This window comes from Cygnus atratus, chromosome 1 (genome assembly GCF_013377495.2).
Source record: "Cygnus atratus isolate AKBS03 ecotype Queensland, Australia chromosome 1, CAtr_DNAZoo_HiC_assembly, whole genome shotgun sequence".
NCBI lineage: Eukaryota > Metazoa > Chordata > Aves > Anseriformes > Anatidae > Cygnus > Cygnus atratus.
In genome coordinates, this window is record NC_066362.1 from 139,708,276 (window position 1) to 139,731,885 (window position 23,610).

The following is a 23,610-nucleotide window of genomic DNA, read 5'->3' on the forward strand; positions in this document are numbered from 1 at the left end:
GGTGATCAGAGCTGGAGCACCTCTCCTACGAAGAGAGGCTGAGGGAGTTGGGGTTGTTCAGCCTGGAGAAGGCCCTGGGGAAACCTTGTAGCGGCCTGACAGTGCCTAAAGGGGGCCTACAGGAACGCTGTAAATAAGACACAAATAAACAAGACACATTTTTCTTAGCTACTGAATGTCCACGTGCCTGTTTTTCTTGCCACAGGAGGCTACGCTTTCAGGCTAAATAATATTCCACTGTAAAGCCAAACATTCAAGTACTAATGGATGAAAATTATCTTCGTGCAATGTAACCATATGATAATCTCCCAAGGGAGTTAGTTCAGTTTTATGAAAATCCCTAGGAAGATGACAGTAAGAGCAGTTTTCCCTCTAGAGTAATCCATCACGCTGATCTTGTCATACACACAGATTTTATGTAGCCCCAAATGCAACATGAGGGCTGATGCAGACTGGGACATTGAGCACTCCTGCCATGGAACGTGCAGTGTGATACGGGGAATTTTAGGCTGTATTACAGTCACACAAACAGTCACATTTACTGTGAAGACACTGTTCTCTTGGGTCCCAGAAATATGAACCAAAGAGGAATTGTGGGGAAAAAAGTGCAAGATGTAGCAAAGTTGGGAAAGCAATGTTAAACTTTCAGAAACTAAATGCTGCAAAATATTGCACTCCCCATCAGCTACCACAGCCCTCCCAAGTGCCTGTGTGCCACCTGCCTTCTTTCTCCTGGAAGCCTTTTAGAGGCTCGCAAATGTTGCTGGTGCCGCATCAGCCACGTGCTAGGAAGGAACCACTCTTCCCATCTATCCTGGGTGCCTTGCCCATGGCAGAAAGGGGCATCAACTCCTCAGGCAAATTGAGTCAAGTTACTAGTGGGTACCTGTCTGCTGCTTATCCTGAATATAACACCAGCTAAACAGATCTTCAGAATGATAAGTGACTGTTCTGTCTTCCATTCATCTTTTTGCTAAATTTAACATGCAATTGGTATTTAGACACCTCCAGTGTTTAAAGAGACAATTATTGCACGTGCCAAACTGTTTCTAGCTCTCAATAAAACCTGACCAGTGTCTCCTTCTGACATTCTTGGATTTGCCATTGATTAAAGACGGAGGATGTTCTCGTATCCAAAAAATAAATCCTCCTAACAAGCACAGAAAAGAATGTTCTGTTCTTCCTGAGCTATTAGGAAATCCTTCCATCCCCAAAGAATAGGCAAAGCATTTACAAGATAGCCAAAATTCAGACAGGCTGGTGCTGAAGCCAAGCTCCTCCCTTCCTCAGCCCACACAATCACACGTTGGCAGCCTCCTATTATTTCCACGCACAAAAGCAGATGCTTCCTTCAAGTGCTCCCTGTGCAAATGGAAGTTTGTCCTTCCAGGTGCCCATGCAGGCTCCCTCTCTACTGCTCTCTGTACCCTGAAGGTGCTCAGCCCTTCCCACTACCCCCATGCACTGAAACGACTTGGTGTCTTGAGAAGGATCCTGTAAGCCCCAGGTTGCTGCGGGGCCCTCCTGCCCGCCACAGGAGCTCGCTGCTGGGCGCCATTTGCAATTTCACTGAGGAGGAGCCCTCAGGTGGCCGAGGCTCCGAGTCTCTCTCAGACCATCTGAGCTGAAAGGACAGTAAGAGTCAGTAATACTCACGTGCATTCAGTTGCAAAAGCTGCTGATAAAGGGAGGCAACAATAAAGGATGCAATTTTACCATACAGCAATAAATGTGACAAATTAAGGTCACGGCAGGGGAGATGAGTCTGACTATTTCATTACGATCCCTCCAGCCATGGCTTCACGGGGCTCCCCAAAACGAGTCTCTCAAACACCTCCAGTCATGGTGCTGGTGGCTTCCCTCTGGAGAACACAGGTTTAGATCACTGGAGCATGGATTAAACACCACCAGACACAATTCCCTTCAATTCAACATTTCTGACCTTAATCTATCACATTACCCACACCCTTAAACTGGCTACTTCCATTCACCATACATTTTAGTGTAAGTGCTATGGATAACCTGATCGCACAAGCCCTTTGTGAACATTTAGTATAGACTTCAAAGCCCTCTAGGATCTCTCTCAGTATCCGTAAGACACCAAGTTATTTCAAAACAAGCTTAGGACTAAAGCTTCATTTAATTTGCTTCTGCACGGTAGCAATACCTACTGTTGGAAAAAAGCAAATTACAAAAGAGTATGAGTAGTTACACTATGTTATAAATTCTAAAAATGGCCAATCTGCAAATATAGACATGCTTTCTGCAACAAGATCGTGAGCAATTTCTCTGAAATTCACAAATCTGAGACCAAATTTGTCCCGGCCCTCTTCTATTCCCCAGCTGAACTGGGGAGGCTTCACAAAAGAGCAGCCAAGAAGACAAATCTCCTCTAATTCCCCATTTGTCTTTCCAAAGCCCATCTCTGGTAGTCCAGTTTGCAAGTCTGCCTCACTGCATACATACTGGTGAAAGGTAGTCACTTTTCCACACAACTTTTCAGTGTAAAATCGCTGTTCTGTAGAAGTATTGGTGATTTGAATTTCATATTCTCACCAATGAGCCTCCAAAGGTATGGGACAATAGAAATCTTATGTAGGCAAAACCACAAAGGCCACATTCTTCCTATTACTCACTACCTCCTGTTTACCAAAATGCCATTGAAAGTCATCCACTTATCTCAGGAAGAGAATAATTTAACTAACTTTTCCCAGGCAATCACGTCAGAGAGAATTTAAAACAGAAAGACCTCATCCTAGCCAGCTCAACTGCATGCATTTTTATGTCACACATTCATAGCCACGATACTACATTTACTGCTAGCAACATTCAGGATGCGATCCTTTTCATCCAAACCCACTACAGTAGCGCACAGAGCTTGAAACTTCTTTCCTTGCAAACTTTCCTGAAACAGCAGAAGAAACTGTCACCATGATGTGATTATTTCATGGCCTTCTATGCATTAAAAGAACCAACATTTTACCATGCTGGTCCAGGAGAAGCCCACCCACCTGCCCAACAGAAATCACACCGATGACGGGGTAAAATATATCTTTGGCTTTAAAGTCACACCACTAGTGTCTATTTCTGAAGCGAGACAGAAGAAATCTTTTATAGCAGCCCGTTTTCACAGATCCAGGGCTTAAAATCTTACCCACAACACACCGGAAACTTGCTGAAATTAGTGGCTTTTTAGTGCAGTCCAGAATACTGCAGCACCTTTTGTGTTGTTTTGCATTTTAAAAATCACATTTACTGGTTTGAAAATAGCCTGCAGAAACGGAGGCAGGAATGACACGCTCCGTCATTCACCTTTGCCCGCAGCAGCTCTGCCATCTGGCACTACCAAGCATTTATCTAAAAAATAAATCTGAATTAAGGATCATGAACCCACTCCTTTTTAATTCTGCATTACCTGGGCACAGGAGGTCACTATACAGTCATACATGATATCCTATTTACCAATTCACTATTCTTCCTTTAAGCCCACGCAGCAAACTCAGAGGTACTCTGCTGCTTTAACAGATGAAGCACCAAACTGAAAGCAGAATTAATCCCAGATTTCTACATCCCTATAAAACACAAAGAGAACTCAGCACAGAAATAACACATCATCATAATCCAGGCCACAATCTCATTTAACCAGAGCAAAATGAACTATACTCATCCTCAAACTGGCTCTGATTCCAGAACAGGGGGCAAAGAGACTACAGTCACGAAGAACTAGTCAGGTGGAAACTTGGCCCCTGAAGGCAAATCATCACTGATATAGTCGAGGTACAGGCATCACCCTTTGCCCTTTACTTAAATTTGTGCACACTCAAGAATACGCAAAAGCTTCAACAGGCAAAAATCATAAACGATACAAAACCTCACAATGTGACGAGGCAGGAGGCCCTCTACAACAGGGGCCTTCCTACTACCTCTCCTGGCATCCCCCCACTTAACCTGCCCAAGGTTTAAGTGAAGAGCTTTTCAGGACACAGTATGTGCAAAGATTTAACAGTTCTTTCCCCCTCCTCTTTAAAACCAGGGAACAAATCTAATCCACAGAAGACCGCTTATTCAGAAAACAGGAAAATCTATAGGGACAAAGTGGATGCCCTGTAGATGTATACAGACATATGAATGAAAGACCACCAAAACAACTCACAGAAAAGTTGCCATTTCTAAAAATTACTCAAATACAAAAGGTGAGTTCTCCAACAAATGAGACGGTTCAGTATTGCAAGCAGTGCTATTCATACTGCCCACGTGCACGGATTTTTATTCCAATATAAACTCCAGGAGCTTATTTCAAACACACACACATGAAAAAAAAGAAACAAAAAACTTGTAACCAAGCCAGCTCCAACAAACTTTTTCCCTCCTCTTTTTCAAATTTTGAGTTGAAAATAAAAATGCCATGCTGTTCTGTGACACAAAGAAGTGTTAAATAAACGTTGATATATTGCTGCTTTTTCATATACTGCAAAGCCCTCTTTCAAGAAGTCTAACATCAATAGCAAATCACCATATAAAATACGGCGATCATTTTTTGTGACATAAATCATTACTCAATGCATGGATCATTTTCTGCTCTGCATAAACTCAGCATCTGATGCAACAGTGCTTCATTTTTGATAATCGGGTAAAGCTGTCATACAGTCCAAAAATCACCCATATTAAATGTGATTCGCGCAAACTCATTCTAATAATGAGACTGGATCTCCTCAAAGTTCTTTGCACGTGCCAGGAAGGCAGCCTAAGGGCTCAAAATAACATCGGTAGGGCAGAGCCACATGGGAAACTGGAGGAAAAAGCTGCAGGTTAGACCAAGGAGGAAACAAATAAAAGGACAGCCAAACACCGTACCTTTATTGCAGAAAAGAAAGTCGAGGAGATCACGAACTCTCATGCTTCATGTTCTGCTAAAAGTACAGGTGAAATGGCCCCAGCAGCTTCTTCCACGTTGCCTTTATGGCCTAATGCAAAGCCAACTTAAGGCAAGAAAAAACAACTTTCAGGGTGACCAGAGGGCAGACTTTTGACAAACCATATTATACTTATTACAAAATGCCTGCATAGAAGGAGTCCTCCTCTCTGATGGTCATCTCTTCCACGGATGGTTTACGGACAATCGGGATGGAGAGGCTGTGTTCAGGGCCGGGTTGACTCCCGGGCTACCCATCATCCTCTCTTTTTGATTTTAAGCAGGTTCTTGCAATTTCTTTTCAAAAATGTTAACTGTTAATTATTTAAATGCACCCACAACATATTAATAAGGAAATGTAGTAAACTCAATTGAAGATATTTAAGTTTTATTATCATAAATTATTTGTTCTGGTTTGACATAGTAGAGAATTCCTAGTCTAAATGTATACATACTGAAAGGCAGACATGAAGGCAAACAGTCCTGACACACTCTCAGAAACCAATAATTTAGATACAAATCAGTGGAAAAATTAGGACTTTAAAGAGTGTTTTATGCAGATTTGTTTGATGTGGGAGGGGAAGGAAAGGCTGCCATGTTCCAGAACTCTGTAAGTAAGCAGCCCTAAAAACAACCCTAATATTGGATAAATTAGCCTGCATTCATAACACTGTAACATCCGAAATATTTTATATCCAGAACATTAATCATTAAATTCAGCAACAAAAATTTTGCTCTTGGAGATGGGAGTCCATGAGTGACACTGTTTTACAAGCTTCACTCACAGAGTGGTTTTCTAAATTGGATGTCACAAGACGTGTACAAGCACTACTGATGTGCTAACAAACCTTGCTCTCCATTTTGTTATGAAACTCAATCTTTTTTTTTTTTTAAGGAAGTCATGCCAAATGTAATTAATTCATAGCAATGAAAACACTGTGCATCAGTGAATGCTGTAAATTATAAACAGAAGAAGAACCTAAAGTATGCTGTCATTTTCAACGATCTTACTACGTTGCCATGTTTATTTGAGAGGAGACGAGAGCAGTGATTTCTGTGCAGATTTTACAAGGAAATGCATGGCAGTTTCAAGAAGCTGAGAGTAAGCAAATAAATGATGAGTTTTCAAAAACATCCTCTTTTTCTCCTTCTGAAAAATAATACACAGAAGTGACCAGACTCCCTTGTTATTAAGAGCAGCTGCTGACCTCACTGTTATATGCACCTGAAAATGACACTGTCTTGCAAATCCAACATAAATGCAAAGAAATAAAAAGAAAAAAAAAAAAAAAGGAAGAATGAAATTAAGATAAATTCATTATTGCAATTCAAAACCGAAGGTTTCATAACTTAGCAAATCTCTTGGGAACAAAGCAAAAGCTCGAGACTCAGTGGGTTCTGCCTGAGGATAATTAGCAATACAAATCTAGGCTACATTAAAATTATTGCACCAGAGTGAAGAAAACAACAGCAAACCACTACAAAAAACCTACTTTTCCTCACTCTGCATAAGTGAACTCTAACTAGAACATGTCCCCCTTTTTGCATATAACCAACTGTTAGAGCAGGACGTATACATGGGTTTTTAGCAGCACAAAATGAAAACAACCCCGGGATCAGGATACAGCGTTTCGAGTATGTGAGGAGACTGTTTACATCCAGGCACTGCACAGAACGCGGCGTGTGCACGCTCCCAACCTGAACGCTGAAGGCAAAACAGCGCTGTGATTTTAAAGGTAAACAATCATCACTTTGCTATTCCTAACGCCACTGCTCTTTATTCTATTACCAAAGCCATTCAGAAGTGGGTACGCTTAGTCGGAAGCGAGAGCTAGGGAACTGCAGCGATCTCCGAAGCGCAGGCAGAGGGCTGCTTAAACACCCGCCGTTCTCCCTGCCCTGATGTCTAGCAGCACCGTTTCTTCGAAAGAGGTCTTCTGTCCTTAACATGGCTGCCATGCCTTACATAACACAATGAATGAGAACACGTTATTTTGTTTCCTCGGACATGCACTGCCCGTTAGCCACACGATTCCCCATACGGCTCTGCAACCAGCTGAGACAAAGCTTTGCGGTAACGCAGCTCCCTCCGAGAACAAGCAGTAGCAGCAGCAAGAGACTCAACCTTCCCAAGCTCTAATTTCCCTTTCCTATCTTTCCCTAGTAAATAACAGGCATTCTTACCTTTAAGCAAGCAAGAACCATAACCGTGCTCAGTAGAGCCTGCTGCGTTTTGTCTGTGCTCGTAAAAGAAAACCTTGGCGCAAGCGTCTGCTGCAGCAGGTAATCAATAATGCAACCTGCCTCTCCTGTTGCCAGAGCTGCTCCATCTGCACGCTAGCGAACGTGAACGCTGTCAGCGTGAGTCATAGCAGTGACTCAGAGCAGATGCAGAGCTGCAGGAGGAGTTTAAGTTTCAGGGCTTCCTCTCCGTGTCGCACAGGCACGCACGCACGCGCCGCCCGTGTGCCTGGGTGTACGCACGCCTGCAGACGGCCGCGGCCTTTTCTTTCAGCAGCGAGTTGGGCTTCTTTCTTTGTGCAATCTTGCTTTTTATTTCTGGGCTGGCAACTCTGATTCTGTCTTCGCTGTAAACATATTCGTCTTGAATGTGAAGCTCGCTCTGCGAGCCAGGTCAGTCCCGTGGTGCGCCAGGCGGTATGCGACTGGCGCCTATCTGTGAGCTCACACCTCCCGTCGAGACTCAAGGGAAGAACTCAACTACCCCAGGAAAGATTCCAGAAGAAAAAATAAGTTGGGGTAATATCCATTTACCCACCATGAGTGTATAACAAAGTGCCTCTGGGGGCAAATTGGGCCTGAGATGCAGCGAGAGGAGAGCTGGGGGATGCAGGCGAGCGGAAGCCCCACGTGCCTGACACCAGGGCGAAGTGCCTGCAGGAGAGCACCGCTGCATTACGGCCAGGGGCAGTGCCTTTGGGGAAAAACTGACTCCTGCAGCCTTCCCCATAGTTACCTGTCTCACCAGGCACTGGTGGCCAGTCACAGCAGCAGCAGCGATCCATGCGGTTACTCGCCAGGCCTGCCTGACTCCCCACCACATTTAACTTAGGGCAGGTGTTACGCAGCCTGTTAGGCACTTAATGCTAGGCAGTGTGAAGACGGAGTGCAGTACTGATTGCATTTTATTTCTGAAAGGCATATTATACTAAGCACTGAGCAAACCCAGGCTCAAGCAAGGCAGGTGAAGCCCTCTGCTACTGAGCCAGCAGGTCAACCTCAGAGAAACAAATGATGGGATGAATGAAGAGAGAGCATTGTCAGAAGAAGCTGCTGGCCCAAGAACTATGCCATTAAAACGTGTAGACCTGCTTATCAGCCATTCATATAAACATCCCAGACAGTCTGGGAAAAGGCACTTGGTTTATGTCAAAGCATTTACAAGCGAAACATCTTTCCTCATACTTAGCAAATGTCCTGCTGGCTATCGCCCAGATAAGCAGATTTGGGCTGAGATTTCTCACGGAAAAGCTGATAGCAAAGCATGACTGACTTTCACAGGTTTTGTGGGGTTTTGTCTTGTTAAAGAAATACTTCTTACGCAAAGCCCAATCAAATTTAAGGTAAGCCTCTCCGTCCGATCCAAGCAGGTGCACTACACCCTTCATTACTGTATCTGGTTGCTATTAAAGCCGCTGAACAAACTTCTTACTATTGATGGTAATGTTTACTCCTTCCTTGTATCTCGAAGCAGCCAAGAACACTGGTTTGGCAGGGATCACGAGATGAGAAGGAATCAAGCTGAGCAAAACAATCCTGGAAGCATGGTCATGGAGATAACACAAACAAAGGGATAAAGAATAACTGGTGTCTTTCCCCTAAAAACACCCGTATTATATCTATCCCTTGGAATATCTTCAGGAGCTGCTAAATCCCACCCTTTTCTTCAATTTACTAATGGCAGTGAGTTTTTTCTCCAGCCAAGCTTTCAGGGCTTTATTGTTTTGAAAATGTTGCATATGCAGAAGAATGCTAAACTCCCCAGCATGCCTGGAAAAATATAATCAAAAACCCCAAAAACCAACCAAGACCCCTAAGTCTTTTAAACATGAAAAGTAACAGCCAGAACACAGTCCGAATGGCATCTATGACACAGGTAGAGAGGACCAAACGGGGCAGTACTTCACACATTTTTGCTTTTGTTGTTTTTTTTTTGTCTGTTTTTTGAAAGTATGGCATGCATTTATATCTCTACACTCAGTTTTGTGCTGTGGTTCACCTAAAAGCATAGATTTGGATCAAAGACGACTCAAAAGAGCTGTTAAAGACATAGGGAGACGAAACACATCAAGAGCGAGCATAGACTGTGTAACATGCAAATACGTATCTGCAAATGATCCCACCTAAAAATGAGAAGTGATCCAGCTGCTGTAAGCAGCAGTTCTGTGTTGCCTAATTTCAGTTGCCCTGGCTTGACCTTCTGCTGCAGAAAGGGTTTGGATCCTGGGTCTGAAAGTGGGAAAACCTAAAGACTCTTGCCCCAGGAGAGGTGAAAACCTAAAAACCAACACTGATGTAGATGAAACCTTGAACATGAATATTAATACAGCCTGCTAAACTGAACGCTACTGCAAGAGATTTTGTGTTAAAGGCACCGTAGACTATTGCACACTTTTCAAGGACTAGAGATATTTTTTTTTCCTTTTTCTCCTTTAGAAAACAAACAAGCCATGGCTCTTCTGTAGTACCTATTCAACACGGTACTCCAGAACACGCTAGGGCAGGGAATCCTGTTCCTCCTTATCAGTTCCCTGTCTCGGGGATTTTGGTTTTGTTTGTTTGTTTTTTTAAGCCATCATGATGCCAGCGATGGTGGAAAGGGCTTCCCGCTGCCTCTTGCAGGTCATCCGATCCCATATTAACTTGCTTTCTTATGAAAGCTCAGTCTACAGTCAAATTGTCCTTACTGAGTATATTTAACTGCACCTCTGTTCTTGAGCCTTTTTTTCTTCTTAGCTGTACTGTAAGAGGGAAAAAAATGCATTCATGTTCTTCAAGGACAAAGCTGGCTTCCACTGCAATAGAGTAACAGGCAGATCAAGGACCATGGGCAGTACCCACAGTGACACCTTCCTTCCTCCTTCCAGTCCCCTTTCCATCAGCTATGCACTCTGCTGCATCCTGGTGATGGTTTGCAGCCCTGTTTATCTGAGCCCTATGGAAAGGTGGGTGTTCAGAGAGACTAATTGCTGAGGAGCACCGACATTTGTTTTCAAGACAAAAGCAGAGCTTGTTTTCTGAACAGGCTCATACTCTCTTTATCGTTGCTACAGGCATTACAGTACTTTCCACAAGCCCTCACCAGCGAGCAGCCGCATATGGGGGTCAGCACTATGCATGCATGCAGCAGAAGAGACCCACCGCAGAAGGAGCACATATTTTGAAAAGAGAGAGAGATTACAAGTTGAGAAGGGAAATAAATACCCTTACATCATCTTACAAAGCACAGCTACTTTACTTGACCAAGGTTGCTTCACACGTCCATAGCAAAGACAAAAGCAGAAACTAGATTTCAGTGTCTTGCTAAAATGAACCTCAGGCTCCCCTTCCAGTGCACCTCAGTAACAAGGACATTTCTTCCAGCTGATCACCCTTCGTGGGAATTGTGATACACCATGACAGAAGCACCGTGCTTCTCAGGAAAATTAAAAATCCTGCTGGCAATAGCATCAGCACCAGAGGAAGCCACACGTGGAAGTGGAGCTTTACTGATCGGTGTGGGAGGAGAGGAGAGGATGCACTTATCACTTTCATCTCAAGGCTTCTGAAGATTAGTAACAGGAGGCACTACTTTCCACCACCAATACCTCATCCACCAACATCTCGGTAGCATCTTGCACCCACCTCTACAAAAGTAGCTAGCAAAGCAAGCCAGAAGAAGCTGTGCGAAGCCATTTCCGGCATACCACACAAGTACATCTCTTCATAGAGATCACCTCCTCAAGCTACTGCTACGGCTATGACCCGAGCGAGACATTTTTTATTCCTCCTGTACCAACCCAAAGCTACCTATCCTGCACTGGAAAGCAACTACACAGTTCCGGGGCACCTGTAACACGCTGCGCACAGATCTCAGAATATCCCGAGTTGGAAGGGACCCATAAGGATCATTCTCTCAGAGGGAAGTACTTTTGTGCACGTAGTGACAATGTACAAGATGACCTTACTGTCCTTTTCCTCTTTACGTTCTGTCCTCAGCAGATGAAACCAGAGACTGAGACACTAAGATCAGAGAAAGCAGCTAAAACAAGACAAGAAAAACGTATCTCGTGACAACAAAGACGCACTGCCCGGATGAGAGCCGAGTTCACGGACACTGCTGTGGCTCCTGCAGAGCAGGGACCCAGACAGGGACACATTTGCTGCATAGGAAAGCTCACTGGCATAAGGACTCCCCAGATTGCACTTGATGTCAGCATAGGGTCAGCTGATCTTTTTTGGCAGCTGGCCTGCTCGTATCTATCCCCTTCTGTTCTCTTTTTCTCTTTACTGCCAACATCTGCCCATGTTTTGCATTGACAGGGAAGGTCAGCAAGCCCCTAATAATACATTAAACCTCAATCAAATGACGCACCATTTCCAATTAACATCTGCCCAATATTACTCCCCTTAATTCAAAACTCTGCCTCTTCCTAAAAAAACTAGACAGTTTAAGTGTGGAAACATCTGTAATCTCAAGTGTCATGTATGTGCCTTAAAAATCACTCTGGATAACAGAGAAGGCACTTCAGAAAACACCTGTTCTCCCCAGGCTTCTGAGAATATTATAGTTTGTTCCACCAACATAGACACAATTTTCCCATTCCAAACCATCTTTATTTTTCTCTACAATGCACAATTGCCTCTCTGTTTCAAGCCAGCATGCCCTGTTTGCAGCACTGGTACAATGATTTCAGCTGAATCCAACGAAAGAGATGACCAAACCCAGGTGTAAACTCATTTTGAGGCACTCAGATGTTACTATATGACTTAAACATTACATTTCCTTGCACCATCAAACAAAACACTGTACTCTGGTGGGAATTGTCTACATCCACTCATTTTGCTTATTCATTATACCCTATACATTTTCTGAGTTAAATTCTTCCTGCTGTCTTCACAATGCAGGACTTGTAGATCTCATGCCAGTCTTTGTGACCTGTGAGTGGTAGGTTCTTAAAATGCCTCAGAAAGAACAATTGTCCGTGCTGGAGAAAGAAAGTAGAAGTAAAGACTTACTGTTATCTCAATACCATCTGCTGCACTGGGTAAACTAAATTAAAAAAAAAAAAAAACACATGTAAAACTGTGAATGTGAATCTGGCCAATTTTGCTGACTATTCCTCAGCATTTTTTTAATATAATGCACTCCCCCTTATTTGCATGAAGAAAGAACTGTGATGCAAGATTTCTGTGTTTGCACAACAGATTTTTAATGCTTTGTCTTGGCTTCTCAACTCATCTGTACTCCTTTGCAAGTTAATCAGCTCCGATTTTTAGCAGGGAAATCATCTCCTCTTATGTTCCTCATTAGTGAGGTCATGAAGAGGAACTGCCTACCTAGACACGTTAGGGACCTTGTCCTATTATTCCTATTCTTGGTATTCTTTGCCCTTGCCTTGCAAAAAAAGCCCTGTTGTCAGTACAGTATAACACAGCACTACACCAAGAGTTAAGAGGAACCCCAAATGCGTGTTGAATAGTAACAGATCTAATAAGGAGGAAAGCCAAAGTTGAATATTTTTCATCTCTCTCTCTCCCTCTCCAAGTTCATAATTTCTTCTTTCAAAATAAATTATGTAACAATTCAATCAGAAAGAGCTATCCAGAAGCTCACAAAATTGCCTCGTGTGAATCCAACCTCTATTTGTGGTTCACCATAAATTATTCCCCAGATTAATGCCACCAAATATCACTGGGACCATTCGAAGATTAAAGTACTGCACAAACTGGACTGTGGATCAAGACCAGTAGGAGCCTGAGGTGGAAAAGCTTATTAAAAACACTTATGTTGGAAAAGTGTTTATTTCATGATTATTCTAAATTTTGACATTCAGAACTTAACTGACTTTAGACCATTTGGGATTTTTCCCAAAATCAGGCCATGGAAAAAACAACGGTAACTGTGCTACTTAGAAGTAATATTTTGACATCTATATCCTATGATTCTACAAAGCCTTCATCCACTCAGTTTCCTATCAAGTGTAAGGCATATATTCATTCATACATTGTAGTGAGGGGTACAAGGGGTAACGGCCTTAAGCTAGAAGAGGGTAGGTTTAGATTAAGTATTCGGAAGAAATTCTTCACTGTGAGGGTGCTGAGGCCCTGGCACAGGCTGCCCAGAGAAGCTGTGGATGCCCCATCCCTGGAGGTGTTCAAGGCCAGGCTGGATGGGGCTTTGGGCAACCTGGTCTGGTGGGAGGTGCCCCAATCTTAATTTCTGATTAGTGCATTAACATTGGAGGAGCTTTCTTTCAAGACAGTGTTGAGTAATTTTGAGAGGATTCTTAGTTTTGGAAGGAAGATATCTTTTTATCCACCATCCAAACCTTGTAAGGCTGGTTCTAACCAATGCAGAACTATTTAAAGAACTGTTTAATAAATGGCAGTCACATTCTTATAAAGACACGCTCCAAAATACATTTGCTTTTGCAAGTTGAGGATTTCAAACACTCGTGAAATAATTGTAGAGATAAAGAAGATCTACTGAAAAGGGCTGACTAAGTCATGATCACTGATGCAAGCGTAAGCCAGCAAGATCCATAAAGACAGGTAGCGTAAAAATATTGTATTGATTACTATAGTCCAAAATAGCATTAATTCTCTGTTAATTTCTCTTGGGAAAAATTTCTCTTCATCAGAGGGCTTCTGAAACAGAACACAGCACATTCTTCTTTGTTGATTGTGTCAAGATTGAATGGAGACACCAAGATGAACAAAGAGAAAGAAGACAGAGCACTTAAACTGTACCAAGTCTTCAGCACGATCTGAGAAAGAAACTCTCTCCCTGACACAAGAATAGTCATTTATAGCTTCAGAACCATTCATTTTGCCTGAGAACCAGCGAACTATCCCCAGCCCAGTTAATTACTGCACAGCACTGGTTCACTGAGGAAATCACACGTAAGGATGAACACTGGTGCTAAACTGCAGGTTCCTCGAGTCCTACCCAGGCGCAGCAGGATCCCGCAATTGTGTGAGCCAAACCCCTAACTATGGATGGACTCTTAAAATAGGGCTCTTAAAACAGCATAACAGCTGTGGTTAAGGTGGAAACGGAAACTGACACAATAAAATTAAAATTAAAGGAAGACAAGTAAAAGCTATCTTCACAGTATGCTTTCCTTTTACAGTAAGTCTAAAAAGGGAAAAGGTGCAAGCAGTACCTGTTATGCACTGTGCCTAAATAGCCTGCTTCTTTAAAAAATAAAAAATAAAAAGGAAGCAGTATAACAAGCTGAAACCCATACTGGTCAAACACTTTCAAAAGGACCTGACATCGCCAGCTGTCACTTAAATGTGCTTAATATTTATTTTTATAGTCTATAATTTAGATAGCAGCTAATCAGCACAAGCCATTTTTGTTGTGGTTGCGCATTTCGTCTACCCACTCTTTACCCCCTGCTCCTTCTTCCCCAAAGTCCTTGATTGAAGGTTCAAAAAATACCATAGAGACCCGCCTGAGCCTTTTTACAAATACTAGCAAACGTTGCATTAAATTGGTAGCAATTGTAGCTTTTTTTTTTTTTTTTAAGAATGTGAGAAGGAAATAATTATTTTTTAACCCACATAAAAAATTCTCCACGCAGGAAAGTAGCATATTGTTGGTATCTTACTTGTGATCTCTTGGTTCGTTTGGTTTGTTTTTAAGAGAAGCCTTTTCAGCTTTATTACTCTGATGATCCTTATCACTATGGGCTAAAAACTTGTGATGTAGGTATTACAAAGAGCAAATATCTAGTTTGTAAAGTTATTTTTTATTGAAAAATCTCCCATTAAGAAAAAAAATGAAAAGTAGGAACTGCAGAAGTTGCAGTAAAGAAAAATCTATTGATTCCTCCTACCTGCTAACCAGAAATAAATGATTATTTAAGAATATAAATCAAAAAGTAGTATTTTAACATTCTGTAATGCTTCTGATCTCTTTAATAGGTAGAAAGTTACTTCAGTCCATGCATACCCATTATATGCAATGTGGAGTTTGAACAGACTACATTAACAAGAAAGTCCAGGAGAGTCAGAAAACGTATTGAATTCTCCACTTCCTCAGAAACAAGGCAGGAAGGAGGGGAGTCGGAGCACGTAAGCTGAGCAGGAGCTAATTTGCTGACTTAGGTGCCAGAAATCACCTTCTGAAAGCACTGGCTTCCCTTCAAAACTGCAGAGGGGCTGAAGTTTGCTCGTGCTAATATGCCCCAACCAGGCTCAGCAAAGAACAAAGCAGTCCACAGGCCACTGCAGCATTTCTGTATGTCTTCTAAGTGCTGAAGTTAAATAGGCAGACTATCCAGTAAAAGCAGAGCTCAAAATAGAATATAGATGGGAAGGATTTGGCTGTGAGGTATGAGATGGATGTTTTTAGAAGATGACAGATAGAGGAAATGTCAGAGCTGGTGAATCAAGACTCTCACCAAGGCAAAGAAGATCGATGTTAGCATCAAGAGGAAAGAGTAGGCAAAATGAGTTCCAGTTAATATATCAACCTGCGTGCAGTTCCCAGCGCATGGCCCTGAAAGGAGAGAAGCTAATGGCACTGCAGTGGCTTGCTAATGGCTGTGCTAAGGAGCCAGGGAAGCAGAGGGCAAACTAGTTTAGAGAATGGGAAATGGAGAACGGATGGCAAGTCAAACCACACATTTAATAGTATGATGGAGAAAGATCCGGAGTGGATTCAGGAAAGGAGTAGTTGGTATAGAGACAGACACACATTTGTAAGCTGCCTGACTGACAGGCTGCTCAGAAGGCAAGACAAGAAAATGAGATGCTTAGGGAAGCTCTCTAACAGTAAAGGGAGAGAGAGGAGGCAAAGGGACTTGGGCAGAAGTCATCAGGAAAGCATTGTAAAGCGTTATTTGGCAAGAAAAACTGTTTGTCAGGTCTCTGGAAAAAAACTTCTTTTTAAGCTCTGTTTCCTGTGCCTTCAGTTTAGACTAAAAGAAAGTTTTAACGCTGTTAAGACTTCGCCTGCTGAATTGCACTCCTTCACGGTGATAGGGACTCTCCGCTGAGGCAGGTGACCAAAGAGCCATGCAGACCTCCGCAGGCATCAGTCTGGGAAAAGGCTCAAATCATCCCTTGGCCAATGGCACTTTAAGATGCGAACCTTTCACTTCTCAAAATTTTCAGTCTGACTGGCAGGAACCTGGTGAGAAACTAAGCCTTAAAACTCTGTGGTGCACACAAGATGCTTCAAGATTCATTCAATTCAAAATCAAGCCTTCCTTGTTCAGTGGACTAACCACTTCTCATTGTGCAAAAAATTCTTCCATCCAGTCAATAGCTACATGGTGTGAAGGGATGTTTTGCTGTACAGGCTATAGGCCTGGAAAGGAACTGGGGCAGGCTTGGCCTCTACTACTGCAGAGCCCACACATCCGCAGAGAAAGGAAAAAACAGTACTGTGATGCTTAAGCCTCCTACGATACTCTTACCAACACCCTGAAATTTATATCACAGCTGCTTGAAGTGGTTGCCTTTTATTGTCCTCTTGAAGTCCACGCACTGCTTTTTATACTCTAAGGAGTAAATTGTGCAGGGCAAAACCCAGATTTAAGATGTGCCCAGCAATCTGGGTGGAACACAGGTTATTTCAAGAAGGGCCACGCATGAGTGGCTGCTCTCCAGCCACAGTCCTCTTCCTGATTTATTTTTGTTCTCCTCCCTGTCAACTGAGCACTAGCAGAAGGAGCTCCTAAGTACAGGGCCTTCTTGAGGAGATGGATGACAAATACTTGAAGAAGAGATAACTAACAGAACTGCTTTTTTGGATCTTGGAACTTTTGGGGGTTGCTCATCTCCCTTTTTCCTCAGAAATCTCTTCCTCTTCAGTCTTCTCACAGTGCAAAGAGCAGTGAAGGAAGGTGAGAAAAGACAGATGGAGAGAGAGACAGATACATAATCAGTATTACGGTACTCCAGCCTCAGCCAGGGGCTGCCTGGTTTCCAAAAACTAAAGGCAGTAGCAGCTGATGTGCAAGACAAACCTAGCATAGACACGACATTGTGGAGAATAAAGCATTGGTCAGAAGGAAAAATTGTTTTCAGCTCACGTAGCACTCAACATACACCAATTTGTGCACCAAAGCAGGCCAGCCCTAGTTTTTCAAAATAGCCTAAAATTAATCCTAGCAGAACATAGCATCCTTAGTACTCAATTTGGGAGAGCACTGAGAGCAGCTGGTGCAGAGCAGGATGTCTCCAAGCTAATCTCTACGATGTTATCAAGTCCCACAGTGTTCCTATCATCATCTGCAAGCACAAAAATGAGAAAAATAAGGAAAAGACTGAAAGCAAAGAAAAAGGACTAACAATCTCTCAAGCCTGAGAGCCAACCACCTTAATAATAACAAGAAAAAAAGAAGAAAAAGACAGTAACATTTTTCAAGTAGGTAAACTGATACGTCTTATTTTAGACATCAACTAAACAGTCAAACATCCAAACAGCAGTCAGTGTTCTGGAAAATTTTTATCATGTTGCCAGTTTGAAAAAAAAAAAAAACTCAACCAACAAACAAAATATAATCTATTTTTGCAGCATACAGACTGACACATGGGTACTAAAGAAGGGTGAGACTTGTACATTCAGGGCTGATTAAGGGTAATGTCCCACTAATGCACCACAATCGAGCATTTAACTTTCCTTGCCGGTAAAAACACAAAATAAGATCAAGCAGCTAGTCTGTTAGCCAGTTTGTTCTGTTTTGCTAAGCCTATCTGCTTTGTCACCCTTCAAATGATTAAAAGACACCTGACAAAAAAATGCACGGAGCTGACGGCCTACCTGAAACCTAGGCCTACAGGCAGCGGTAATTCTTAAAGTAAAGGCAGAAGTGTTTTCTCCTGGCAACTTTTAAGCAATGTTAACTTTGTGCCAAAGCCTTCCTTCATGAGCAGGGAGGAGGCCCAGGCAACCTGCAGCCACAGCATTTCGGCCACAGGCCCAGAAGAAGCAGCTAGCCCAGTGAAAAGCCGCAACCTCCTGTCTCTTGTAAGTCCCTCCGGCAAGGCCAGTGATGTCTGAAACAAGCAGCTCTTCACATAAAAATGCTCATGATAATTGAAACAAGCGTATAAAGATTCACTCCTGCAGTATGCCAGACTAGATCCTAACTGCAGAAATAGGTTCCTGCCACCTTTTTTTTTTTTTTTTTTTCCAGCAACCAAATAAAAGTAAAGCTCAGTTCAGTGCAGTAACATTGTAGTATTAACATGTGTGCAGGGCAGAATTAATTGAAGCTTATTTCCCCTAGAATATGATCTCTCTTAAAGAAGGACATCAAGGCCCTGGAGCATGTCCAGAGTAGGGCTACGAAGCTGGTGAAGGGCCTGGAGCACAAGTCCTGTGAGGAGCGGCTGAGGGAGCTGGGGTTGTTTGGTCTGGGGAAGAGGAGGCTCAGGGGAGACCTCACTGCTCTCTCCAACTACCTGAAAGGAAGGTGTGGGGAGCTGGGGGTCGGCCTCTTCTCACAGATAACTGGGGATGGGACTAGAGGGAATGGCCTCAACTTGTGCCGGGGAGGTTCAGGTTGGAAGTGAGGAGACATTTCTTCTCAGAAAGAGCAGTCAGGCATTGGGGCGGGTTGCCCAGGGAGGTGGTGGAATCACCGTCCCTGGGGGTGTTCAAGGAAAGGTTGGATGTGGTGCTTAGGGACATGGTGTAGTGGTGACATTGGTGGCAGGGGGATGGTTGGACCAGGTGATCTTGGAGGGCTTTTCCAACCTTAATGACTCTGTGATTGATATGATTAAGGGACTGATGAAGAATAGCTAATACAATCCAGATATTACGCTGTAAGAATTGTACTTTGGACCAGAATGTTGGCGTTCAGGGTGCTGGGGTGGAGGAAGGAGTTCAAGGAATATTTCCTAGAATCAAAATAGCATAACACAATCTTAGACACAGGAAAAGCACAGACGCAACAGACAGGAATGCCAACCGTGGACTCAGAAGACCTGCTTGCTATGATCAGACATTTTACATTTATGGCTACAAAGATAAAAGCTAAGGATCAAAGTACTGAAGTTTAATGAGTTATAACACATCAGCTGAACCACAGCAAATAGCAAACCAAGGTCACTTAGCTTAAACACGCTCTGCTGTAAACTATATATATATACGCACACACAGATAAATAAACTTCTTTACAGTTGCAGCAAGCTAAGAATACACCTGCATAAGATTACTAGTTAAACATCAGTGACAGGGTAAGAGGTCAGATTCTCAGCTCACTGACCTGAATAGACAAAATATCCCAAATACATCTCTTACAAGCTAGACTGTTCACAGATTGAGACCTGCTGAAGCCACGGAGCAAGAACACCTTCTGACCTCTCAGACCATCCCTGGGGGAGACGGCTGCATGGTGAATATGAATATGACAGTCACATGCAAAAAAGTAAGGCAGGAGACAGGGAAGTCAAAGGTAAGAAACAGGATTACTACTCAGAGGTTTTCCAGTGAAAAAGGTGACTATCTACCTCTGCTACTATCACTAGGACTAGAGAGGTTTAAAGTTGACGGCTACTTAAATAAGAGAGAGGTTTTCCCAATTCATGGTTTTCCACACAAATCAGCAACTCCTTGAAGTTCTCAAGTGGTTACATTAAGTAAGCATCTGAAGACAAATTTCCTATTCTAGAAATAAGTAGATACTGTAGTAAGTATCAGTGCAAGTACCATCCTAATTATTAACATTATGTTAGGCAGCCTATGCAGGTCAGAAGTATTAGCAATGTAGTTTTATTTTGGATCTCTGCAATGAATTTTGTTTCTCCTTCTCCATAACCCTGTAAAAAGAGAGCTGTCTCCTTTCGTAAGGACTGTGCTTTACTCTCAGAAGGACAACAGCAATGTGAGACTTCCCCCTAAAAAGACACAGGCATCTCCTACGCGTTGTTAGATCGCTGGGTGCTGCCAACTTAATTATTCCTGCCCTCTGACTCCACCGCCACAAAGCCAGCTCCCTTTCTCCCTCCAGTGACTCTTTTCAATTTCACTGAAAAATGCTTAAGGACAAAGTGGTTTTCCCTATGGCTGCATAATTTCTTTAACAGAAGGTATCTAAAACACTGACTCCACTCAGATATCTCCTTATTCCACAAGTAACTTCGCTGGTGTCAGTGAAACTTACCTCAGCACAGGAAAAGCACCAACACATGACATTAAGTTGTTTTCAATATGTAGGCTTGGGTGCAATACAGGAAGAATTCAGTTTCCCAAGGTGAGAGTTTTGTGCCTGGGGTTCTCTGAGCACAGCACCAGACAAGGAAGAGAAACCCCATACACATTGTCAATCCCAAGTGTCTCAAGACTTGTGCAAACTTGTACCCTTCAGAAAATAGACAGGAAGCACTGATCAACAGATATAATACATAGCTCTGAAGTACTTCACTTTGTATATGGCTGAAATATTCCATTTATCAATGAATAAAAAGAATGCAAGAGAATCTGTGGGGACACAAGGCACACAATAAAGCAGAGACTAGCAGACCTAACACATCTGTGATCCACATTTCTGGTGTTTCTTTTGACAGGCTTTGTGACCACAAAAATGAAAAAGTGATCACAAAACCTGAGAACCTCTACTGTAAAACGTAAACTACTTAAGAAATCCTTTATAGCAACTATTTCCTTGTTTCCTTTGCTTAATACTGCAAAAGTACTTTAAATAACTGAGTGGCAGGAATTAAAAACATTAAGGAAAAACTCTACAGAGACCTCAGGTTCCTCTGGCTACAGATAGCTATCCCCAGCTGAAATCCATCGGTGCTTTAGGCCTCAGCTGGCTTGTGCACATTATTCCAACAACCCTTCGCCAAGAAGAACTCACAGACACAGATATGTTGTGTAATTTCTCACCTCTTTATTACAAGACTTTCTAACATGGCTCCTTGCAGAAGCCTAAGCAAGTTGGTTCAAGCCAGATTGGTGCTGGTTACACCTGTAAAACCTGCAAAAAAAACATTCTGAGTCAGTCCCTCACTCCCACCCAGCCTCCACCAGCAGGCTCACACCACTCAGGGTGCAGGCAACTGGGTTAGAGCCCAGACAAAAAGGAGCATGCAGGCATCCTCCTCAAAAACAGCAATGCTGATGCGAACAAGCACATCCTGTTTTAGCTGGTTTCCAACAGTTACCTAAAAACCTCTTAACTTTGCTTAAACTATGCTTAACGACCAGTTTTGTATTTTCTCTTACATTTAATCATTTCTGGGGTCCAAAGGTCTGTGGGTAGAAAGGAGACAGTGAAGCTAAAGCAGGGGGTTTCTATTCCCCAAAGAAGCTACGTGCAGACACCTCAACTCTCACCTGGCAAGACTTTGTTGACGAACCAGAATATGATGCCATTTTTGTTTAAAAGAAGTCATGTTTTTTTTTTCCATCTAAAACCAAAAAGCTACAAATTCTAGCAGTATTTTTCCCCATATACTGCTTGTTATCTTGCCTCATGTTTGCTTGTCCTACTTCAAACTTCTTGAGGACTTACACTCCAGGAGGAAAGAACAGCTCAGTAAAAAATTATTTTAGTGGCCCACCAGAAGAATTTTTTTCTTTTATGTATATCATAAGAGAGAAATGCATATACTTTTATAATCCTGAACAACTTGTTCCCTATCTGTTGACATGATTAGTTACAAATTATTTCCTTCCTCCTTGGTCTGCTCTGCTTTGAGGTTCTACCTTGCAGGAACAGCTATTACACAATAAAATAGCTCAGACGAAGAATTCAGGTAAAATATAAATCCTGCAATACAACACCTCGCTGCACTTAAAATAAACAGCAAAACATGTATAAGCAAGTAATACGATTTTGCAACATTTACAGCTGCAGAGGTGCAAACTCATGCTAGTGGGTAAGGCATTTGCTAGATGTTTTCACCAGATTGCCTGGTTTTAGAGGCCGAGATGCAAGGCTACAGGACTGTGACTTAACAGCGCGAGAAGGTGGCCTCTTCCTGCACACCAGATGACACGTCTCCACCTAGAAGTACAGCAAGTGTTGATTGTGAGACTTTCAGGTTTAATTGCCTGTGACAACCACAGGCAGCACAAACCAGGGTCGGAAGTCAGGTAATGAACTTGCAACAAACTTGTAGCAATTGCTACAAAGCCAAAATTATGAGGCTGTTGTAAATAACACTACTTCCTGCATTGCTTGCATTTTCTCCTGCTGCAAACATGTAGAGATTTTTAATTCCCATCTCTAACTGAAATAAAAGTTTGATCTAGCACCCACTGATGTCAGAGGAAGAGACAAACAGACCATAAAGAGAGGAAAATAGCCAGGTTGTACAAGGTCTGTTGTGACCAATTTAGTGCCTAGAATTAGCAGTCTGTAACCACACCAGCAAGAGCCAAGAACAAAGACTACCGAGCTTGAGAGTTGGCAGATATCATGAGCAAAGATGGGGCTGGGTTTTGTGTAGTCTTCATTCTCTTGGGTTTCGCAGTCAGCATTAACTCTATGCACTCGCTGTGACCTATTTATGCTCCTGAAACAAAACAGAACTTGAAATTCTTCTTTAAAAAGGAATTGCTTAGAAAAATATTGGAGAAAAAAATATTAGCCTGTCTTCTTTTACCTGCAATTTCTGGTCTGTTGTCCCTACTTAGCCAAATATGCGATCTGTACAGCCACAAAGCCAGATCTAGGAGTTTGTACATCCATGTAAGTTACCTACATGCACAAGTTCACAGGTTTATAAGTGTGTGTCTCCCAGAGATGTGTACACAAACAACTACTCCTGAACAAAATCCCATCTACAGTTGTCTCATTTATTTGCCCTCTCTGTGGCCATCACCAAAGAATAGTAAGTGCGTGTGCCCAGAACTTTTCTTACGCAAATCTGTCATTATTATGTCCAGTTCAAAGAGGAAAGCAGCCAACGGGTCAAAAGAAAAAACTATTTTGAATGGCTTCCTCATTATTTTTGGAGACCTCCACACAGTAAAAGATACAGCTACTAACTGTTTTCTATTTCACTGAAATTAAAAGCCACTTTCAAGGGTAGCAACAATTTTGTCCAGCAAATAAATTATCATAATAATTTACTGTCCTGAGCTATCTCCCTTTTGATACTTTGTTTTCTTTGAGCAATAAGGAAGTCTTCATTTTAATTTCTCACACATTAACACACTTCTTTGTATTAAAGTTTACATTCACGTTGCAAGGGAAAACCAAACCCTTTTTCCAAAGGAAGGTCAATACTGATCATACCATAACAACCAGCAAGTGCCATATACCTCGTATCCCTCTGCAAACCCAAAATTACGTTAAAAACTTCCCTCTCAAATTCAGGACCCCAGCCTCATTCAACTGCCCAAAAAGAGACAGATGATTAAAATCACCCGGCGTAACAACTCAAGAAACCCACAGCCCACGGGCAGCACAAGCTCAGGTGAGGCCCAGGACCAAGCAAAGAGCTGAATGCTTGGCCTGGCAGCGCGGCGCTGGCTTGACAATGCCAACGAGGCT

The 23,610-nt window shown here is 42.5% G+C and overlaps 1 protein-coding gene across 30 annotated transcripts in view; it reads right to left on the bottom strand.

Moving 5' to 3' along the window:
* INPP4A (inositol polyphosphate-4-phosphatase type I A) overlaps nt 1–23,610 on the bottom strand; it is a 120,721-nt gene that overhangs the window by 83,326 nt on the left and 13,785 nt on the right. For 3 of the 30 annotated variants that reach the window (XM_035558054.2, XM_035558044.2, XM_035558042.2), the window contains exon 1: nt 7,097–7,293. The exons of 19 other annotated variants lie outside the window; for them this stretch is intronic. The gene's annotated coding sequence lies outside the window, so the exon portion shown is untranslated. Of the gene's footprint in view, nt 1–4,854; nt 4,965–7,096; nt 7,294–23,610 lie in introns of those variants that run through there. 8 more of the 30 variants (XM_035558053.2, XM_035558040.2, XM_050716328.1 and 5 more) reach the window with 7 other exon arrangements.